Source organism: Aegilops tauschii, chromosome 7 (assembly GCF_002575655.3).
Source record: "Aegilops tauschii subsp. strangulata cultivar AL8/78 chromosome 7, Aet v6.0, whole genome shotgun sequence".
In the NCBI taxonomy this organism is placed as follows: Eukaryota; Viridiplantae; Streptophyta; class Magnoliopsida; order Poales; family Poaceae; genus Aegilops; species Aegilops tauschii.
This window is the reverse complement of record NC_053041.3, coordinates 534,550,606-534,559,303: the sequence shown is the minus strand read 5'-3', so window position 1 is coordinate 534,559,303 and position 8,698 is coordinate 534,550,606.

The following is an 8,698-nucleotide window of genomic DNA, read 5'->3' as shown; positions in this document are numbered from 1 at the left end:
ACAGCACCTACATTATATTCACTAGCATCACACATAATTTCAAAGGGTAAATTCCAATCAGGTGGCTGAACAATAGGTGCAGAGATCAATGCTTTCTTAAGTATTTCAAATGCTTCTACACAATCATCATCAAAGACAAATGGTATATCTTTTTGTAACAAATTAGTCAGAGGCCGAGAGATTTTTGAGAAGTCCTTAATGAACCTCCTATAAAATCCGGCGTGACCTAGAAAACTTCTTATACCTTTGATGTCCTTGGGACATGGCATCTTTTCAATAGCATCAACCTTGGCTTTATCAACCTCAATACCTCTTTCAGAGACTTTATACCCCAAGACAATACCTTCATTAACCATAAAGTGGCACTTTTCCCAATTCAAGACAAGATTAGTTTCTTCACATCTCTGCAAAACTCGATCAAGGTTGCTCAAGCAATCATCAAAAGAAGATCCATAGACGTAAAAGTCGTCCATGAAAACCTCACAAATCTTTTCACAAAAGTCAGAGAATATAGCCATCATGCATCTTTGAAAGGTAGCAGGTGCATTACATAAACCAAAAGGCATACATCTATAAGCAAAAGTACCAAAAGGGCAAGTAAAAGTAGTTTTAGATTGATCGTTGGCTGACACAGGTATTTGAGAGAAACCAGAATAACCATCTAGAAAGCAAAAATGTGTATGTTTGGATAGTCTTTCTAGCATTTGATCGATAAAAGGTAAGGGGTAATGATCTTTCTTAGTAGCTTTATTTAATTTGCGAAAATCGATTACCATCCTATAACCTGTAATAATTCTTTGCGGAATCAATTCATCTTTACCATTAGGAACGACAGTAATACCTCCCTTCTTAGGGACACAATGGACAAGACATACCCACTGACTATCAGCAACGGGATAAATTATACCTGCCTCAAGGAGCTTTAGTATTTCTTTTCTTACCACTTCTTTCATCTTAGGATTCAGCCGTCGTTGATGATCACGAACTGGTTTGGCATCTTCTTCCAAATTTATTTTATGTTGACATAGAGTGGGACTAATGCCCTTAAGATCATCAAGAGTATATCCAATAGCAGCACGGTGCTTCTTCAGAGTTTTCAATAATCTCTCTTCTTCATGCTCTGAAAGGTTAGCACTAATAATAACAGGATATATCTTTTTCTCATCAAGATAAGCATATTTTAGAGTATCAGGCAACGGTTTAAGCTCAAACACGGGATCACCCTTGGGTGGAGGAGGATCCCCTAGGATTTCAACAGGCAAATTGTGTTTCAGGATAGGTCCCTGTTTAAAGAATACTTCATCTATTTCCCTTCTTTCATTCATAAACATATCATTTTCATGGTCTAGCAAATATTGTTCTAAAGGATCACTGGGGGGTACGGCAATAGAAGCAAGACCAACAATTTCATCCTTACTAGGTAATTCTTCTTCACGGTGTTGTCTACTAAATTTAGAGAAATTAAACTCATGAGACATATCACCCAAGCCAATAGTAACAACATTCTTTTCGCAGTCTATCCCAGCATTGATTGTGTTCAAGAAGGGTCTACCAAATATAATGGGACAAAAGCTATCTTGTGGGGAACCAAGAACAAGAAAATCAGCAGGATATTTAGTTTTCCCACACAAGACTTCAACATCTCTAACAATTCCAATGATTGATATTGTATCTCTATTAGCAAGTTTGATGGTAACATCAATACCTTCTATCTCAGCAGGTGCAATTTCATGCATAATTTCTTTGTATAGGTCATGAGGTATAGCACTAGCACTAGCACCCATATCACATAAGCCATGATAACAATGATCTCCTATTTTAACAGAAATAACAGGCATGCCTACCACAGGTCTATGTTTATCTTTAGCACAAGGTTTGGCAATTCTAGCAGTTTCACCGCAGAAATAAATAACATGCCCATCAATATTATCAGCCAAGAGATCTTTAACAATAGAAATATTAGGTTCAACTTTAATCTGCTCAGGGGGTGTATAAGTTCTAATATTGCTTTTATGAACCACAGTTGAAGCTTTAGCATGATCCTTTATTCTAACAGGGAAAGGTGGTTTCTCAACATAAGAAGTAGTGACAACAGGATCATTATAAGTGATAGTCTTTTCTTCAACTTTAATAGGTGCAGCTACTTTTACTTCTATGGGAGGATGATATTTAAACCACTTCTCTTTGGGAAGATCAACATAAGTAGCAAAAGATTCACAGAAAGAAGCTACTATCTCAGAGTCAAGTCCATATTTAGTGCTAAATTTACGGAAAACATCGGTATCCATAAAAGATTTAACACAATCAAACTTAGGTGTCATACCTGACTCCTTACCTTCGTCGAGATCCCAATCTTCAGAGTTGTGTTTAATTCTATCCAATAAACTCCATTTGAATTCAATAGTCTTCATCATAAAAGAGCCAGCACATGAAGTATCAAGCATGGTGCGATTGTTTTCAGAAAGCCGAGCATAAAAACTTTGAATAATTATTCCTCTTGGGAGCTCATGATTGGGGCATGAATATAACATTGATTTAAGCCTCCCCAAGCTTGAGCGATGCTTTCTCCTTCGTGAGGCCAAAAATTATATATATAATTGCGATCACGATGAACAAGATGCATAGGATAAAACTTCTGATGAAATTCCAATTTCAATTGTTTGTAGTTCCATGACCCCATATCATCACATAACCTATACCATGTCGATGCATCTCCCTTCAAAGATAAAGGGAAGACCTTCTTCTTAACAACATCATCGGGTATACCTGCAAGCTTAAATAATCCACAAACTTCATCCACATAGATTAGGTGCTCATTAGGATGCTTTGTTCCATCTCCTGCAAAAGGATTAGCTAGCAGTTTTTCTAACATACCCGAAGGAACTTCAAAGGGAACATTTTCATTTTCAGTAGGTTCAGTAGGTTGAGGAGCAACTCTTTGCTCTACTGGTCGGGGTGAAGATACCCAAAACAAGCCCCTCAGAGGATTACTTTCCATAGTAACAAGTGACAGTAAATTTCAGCACACTATATAAATTTTCCTTACCAAATTCCACCTACCAAAGGCGCTTCACTCCCTGGCAACGGCGCCAGAAAAGAGTCTTGATGACCCACAAGTATAGGGGATCTATCGTAGTCCTTTTGATAAGTAAGAGTGTCGAACCCAACGAGGAGCAGAAGGAAATGATAAGCGGTTTTCAGCAAGGTATTCTCTGCAAGTACTGAAATAAGTGGTAACAGATAGTTTTGTGATAGGATAATTTGTAACGAGCAACAAGTAACAAAAGTAAATAAAGTGCAGCAAGGTGGCCCAATCCTTTTTGTAGCAAAGGACAAGCCTGGACAAACTCTTATATAAGGAAAAGCGCTCCCGAGGACACATGGGAATTATTGTCAAGCTAGTTTTCATCACGTTCATATGATTCGCGTTCGGTACTTTGATAATTTGATATGTGGGTGGACCGGTGCTTGGGTGCTGTTCTTACATGAACAAGCATCCCACTTATGATTAACCTCTATTGCAAGCATCCGCAACTACAACAAAAGTATTAAGGTAAACCTAACCATAGCATGAAACATATGGATCCAAATCAGCCCCTTACGAAGCAACGCATAAACTAGGGTTTAAGCTTCTGTCACTCTAGCAACCCATCATCTACTTATTACTTCATATAGCAGAAGATGGCCACCGGAGAGCCAACAGGGGGCCCACGAGGTAGGGGGCGCGCCCTGGGGGGGGGGGGGGGGGTAGGGCGCGCCCCCACCCTCGTGGCCAGGTGGGGCCCCCTCTAACGTACTTCTTCCGCTCAATATTTTTTATTATTTCCAAAAATAACTTTCGTGGAGTTTCAGTACTTTTGGAGTTGTGCAGAATAGGTCTCTAATATTTCCTCCTTTTCCAGCCCAGAATTCCAGCTGCCAGCATTCTCCCTCCTCATGTAAACCTTGTAAAATAAGAGAGAATAGGCATAAGTATTGTGACATAACGTGTAATAACATCCCATAATGCAATAAATATCAATATAAAAGCATGATGCAAAATGGACGTATCATCCAGCTCTAGAATTACCGAGCTGTCAGCATGCAGAACTGACCGGACTTGTTTAATAAAGTCCGGCGGCTTGATGGCTGATGAGGTATGCGGCTTGACAGGGCCGCTCTGTACTTCGGGCGCGATGGCTGCGGTATGCTCCTCAGTACGGAGGGAGCGTTCCGTGTTTCCATTGATTGTAATGACGCCACGTGGGCCGGGCATCTTGAGCTATAAATAAGCGTAGTGCGGGACCGCATTAAAACGGGCAAAAGCGGTTCATCCGAGCAGTGCGTGATATCCGCCGCGGAAGGGGACGATATCGAAGATCAAGTCTTCGCTTTGGAAGTTGTCTGGCAAACCGAAGACGACTTCCAATGTTATATAGCCCGTGAAGTGGGCCTCTACATCAGGTATTACTCCTTTAAAGGTAGTTTTAGTGTGTTTGATTCTTGACGGATCAATGCCCATTTTGCGGACAGTGTCCTGGTAAAGCAGGTTGAGACTACTGCCGCCGTCCATAAGGACTCGCGTAAGGTGGAATCCGTCCATGATTGGATTGAGGACCAGAGCTGCCAAACCTCCATGATGGATACTTATTGGGTGGTCCTTTTCGATCGAAGGTGATCGGACAAGCCGACCATGGGTTGAATTTTGGGGCGACCGGCTCTATGGCGTAGATGTCCCGTAATGCGCGCTTGCGCTCCCGCTTAGGGATATGTGTGACATATATCATATTCACTGTTTTTACCTTGGGGGGAAATTTCTTCTGTCCCCCTGTGCTCGGTTGACGAGGCTCTTCGTCGTTGTCCTCACTGGGCGGCCCTTTCCACTTGTGTTCGGCGTTGAGTTTGCCGACCTGTTTCAAAACTCAATAGTTTCTATTGGTATGATTGGTAGGCTTATCGGGGGTGCTGTGAATCTGGCAAGGCCGATCGAGTATTCTGTCCAAACTGGATGGACCATCTCTGTTTCCTTTGAATGGCTTCTTGCGTTGGCCGGATTTAGGGCCACTGAATCTGGCGTTGACCGCCGTGTCTTCGGTACCGTCATTATTGATTTGATACTTGTGCTTGTTGCGTCGTGGCTTGCCATTGCCGTCCCTGGCTTCGAAGGTGCCGGGGTCGCTGGTGCTATTGCTTCTACAGGCTAGCCAGCTGTCTTCTCCCGCGCAAAAGCGGGTCATGAGTGCTGTAAGGGCTGCCATGGACTTCGTCTTTTTTGGCCGAGGTGTCTGGCAAGCCATTCATCGCGGATGCTGTGTTTAAAGACCGCGAGGGCTTCGGCGTCCGGACAATCTACAATTTGGTTCTTTTTAATTAAGAACCTGGTCCAGAGTTTCCGGGCTGACTCTCCGGGTTGCTGGACTATGTGACTGAGGTCATCGGCGTCTGGGGGCCGTACATAGGTACCTTGGAAGTTGTCCCTAAAGGCATCTTCCAAATCTTCCCAGCTGCCGATAGAGTTTTCTGGAAGGCTGTTTAACCAGTGCCGTGCTGGTCCCTTAAGTTTTAGGGGGAGATATTTGATGGCATGTAGATCGTCGCTGCGAGCCATGTGAATGTGGAGAAGAAAAATCTTCGATCCATACTGCGGGATCCGTCGTACCATCGTATGATTCGATGTTAACGGGTTTAAACCCTTCTGGGAACTGGTGCTCCATCACCGCATCAGTGAAGCATAGGGGGTGTGCAGCGCCTCTGTATCGGGCAACGTCACGACGCTGTTTGGATGAAGCCCGTATGCGGTTTTCTGCCCGGGCGAGGTTGTGCTTGTCGTGCCAGGCCTGATGGCTGTCTTCTCGCGCTGGGGCATGCCCCCTTGATCCGTAGATTGATCTGGTCTGACCGGCTCTATTGTCTAGGTCCTGTCGTAGGTCATAGGTGTATCCTGGAGCCGTTGTTTCTCTGCCTCTACGGCAAGGTGGTGCGGGCTGGTGTTCGGCTTGAGTTGTCGCTCTGTCCCGGCCACGTGGTGGTCGGTCAAGTCTGTCAGCAGCATCAGGCGTTGGCAGTATGGGCTCCAGGGCTTCGTCGTCAATTTGTGGTAGTAGCTTGTGCTTCGGGTAACTCTTAGTTGGGCGTTCGAGGCCGTATTCCTCGGCTACCAGAACATTAGTCCATCTGTCATTGAGTAAATCCTGATCAGCTTGAAGCTGCTTCTGCTTCTATTTCAGGCTTCTTGCAGTGGCGATTAGCCGGCGCTTAAAGCGCTCTTGTTCGAGGGGTTCCTCCGGCATGATGAAATCTTCATCGCCGAGGCTCACATCCTCTTCGGAGATTGGTAGGTAGTTACTGTCCTCCGAGCCCTCGTTCCCGGCAAGATCGTCAGGGTTAACTTGCCCATCCTCCCAATCATCCTGTTCGGATGTTGGCTCGACAGGGGCTTCGGGGTCTTCGGCATTCTCCGGAGTATTATTGTCTCCGGTGCCGGTATTGCTATCTTTGTCGTGACGTGATTTTGAGCGATGATACGTCTCCGTCATATCTATAACTTTTTATTGTTCCATGCCAATATTCTACAACTTTTACATACTTTTGGAAACTTTTTATTCTATTTTTGGGACTAACATATTGATCCAGTGCCCAGTGTGAGTTCCTGTTTGTTGCATGTTTTTTTGTTTCACAGAAAATCCATATCAAACGGAGTCCAAACGGGATAATAACTTACGGAGATTTTTTTGGAATATACGTGAAATTTGGGAAGTGGAATCAACACGAGACGATGCCCGAGGGGCCCACAAGGGTGAGGGGCGCGCCCTGGGCCCTCGTGGCCACTCCGTAAGGTGGTTGGTTCCCTTCTTTCGCCGCAAGAAAGCCAATATCCAGATAAAAATCGTGTCCAAATTTCAGCCGTATCGGAGTTACGGATCTTCGGGAATTTAAGAAACGGTGAAAGGGCAGAATCAGGGAGCGGAGAAACAGAAGGAAACACAGAGAGAGATCCAATCTCGGATGGGCTCTCGCCCCTCCGCCGCCATGGAGGCCATGGACCAGAGGGGAAACCCTTCTCCCATCTAGGGGGAAGGTCAAGGAAGAAGAAGAATAAGGGGGATCTCTCCACCTCTCTCCCGTAGTGCTAGAACGCCGCCGGGGCCATCATCGTCACCGCAATCTACACCAACAACTTCACCGCCGTCATCACCAGCTCTCTCCCCCTCTATGTAGCGGTGTAACCCCTCTTTTACCCGCTGTAATCTCTACTTTAACATGGTGCTCAACGCTATATATTATTTCCCAATGATGTATGGCTATCCTATGATGTTTGAGTAGATCCGTTTTGTTATTCGGAAAATCACGGACCACCGCTATGTTATTAAGCTCGAGAACAATCTTGCTTTCGAGGCAAGATGATGTGATCATATAAGCATGGGATTTACAAAATCCTAACTCATTGATCGAAGTGTGCACCAGGAAAATGGACTAGGTCACACGATCAATCTTAGGATGATGATTCAATAACCAACACACTAAGAATGAGATTATTGTCCATTAGCTACCAAGCAACGGGGTTGCTAGGAGTATTGATTTCACACATCACATTTCAATTGTTGGTATCCCGGTTGCAACAGCACAGGGACCAAGGAATGAACAATGATGGCAAAGAGTACCACTAAATCGAGAATTTCATAAGAGGTGGTGCAATTCTCATGACATTCCTGACATAAAGAGGGCAACACTCCAAGGTAGAACAAAACAGACGCTGGATTGGCAATTTGATCTATGGAATACAACTACTTTGACCCAATCCAAGATATGGATGAGGTACTGGAGTTTGTTTCTCCTAGTTAGTCGTGAAATAGAATGGCTTGACATGCTATAAGAATAACAGGCATCGATGACACGAATGCGTGACTACTCTTGACTATCACATGATAGACTAAGGATGGAATACAATTAGGAAGGGACATCTCGAAGGAACATATAGCTTTCTATTTTGTGGATGCATAGATTAGTATGTCGAGCAAAGATCAACATTTATTCTGGGATAACCCATGCAGAAAAGTAGGATTGGAAGTCACAAATATAATGGAGAACTCATCAAGAGCGCTCTGGTTGCGATCTTTTGGTTCAAAAGAACTTCTGCCATATTGGTTCATGGTATTGGGAGAACGATATACCACGGACCTCGAGGACTATCACAAAGGTTACTAATATCCTAAAGGGAGCTAGCCAACACTATCAACATGAAGTAAGTAGGGTGAATCTCGGTTTCAAGAACCCAGGAATAGAATGCCTACTAACTAAATGGCATCATGGGATGCTTTTGAGAATGACGGCCAGAATCATCACACTGGGAACACAAAACATGGCTAGATTACTAGGTGATTCTCTAAGACACCTAGGGTCATAATAATAGCTCCAACATATACACCGAGGCAATGAAGTACCTCAACACACTGGTTAGTGTGGTTAATCTGACCCAAAGGAACATCGGGAACGAAAGAAGGGATTTGCAAATGCATCAGACTATTTGGAAACCAGGGATGACTCGGATAGCATAACGGCTGTAAATGCTCAAAATATTTGAGACATCCTGCAAAATGGTGGCATAACCACTTAACATCGCAATATCAAGGTTCTAAGGCCATCTATGAACACACGGAAGTAGTAGGAACTGAACTGAGGCTTGAAACCATCAATCCTATGAGTCTACGAGTTAGTAACA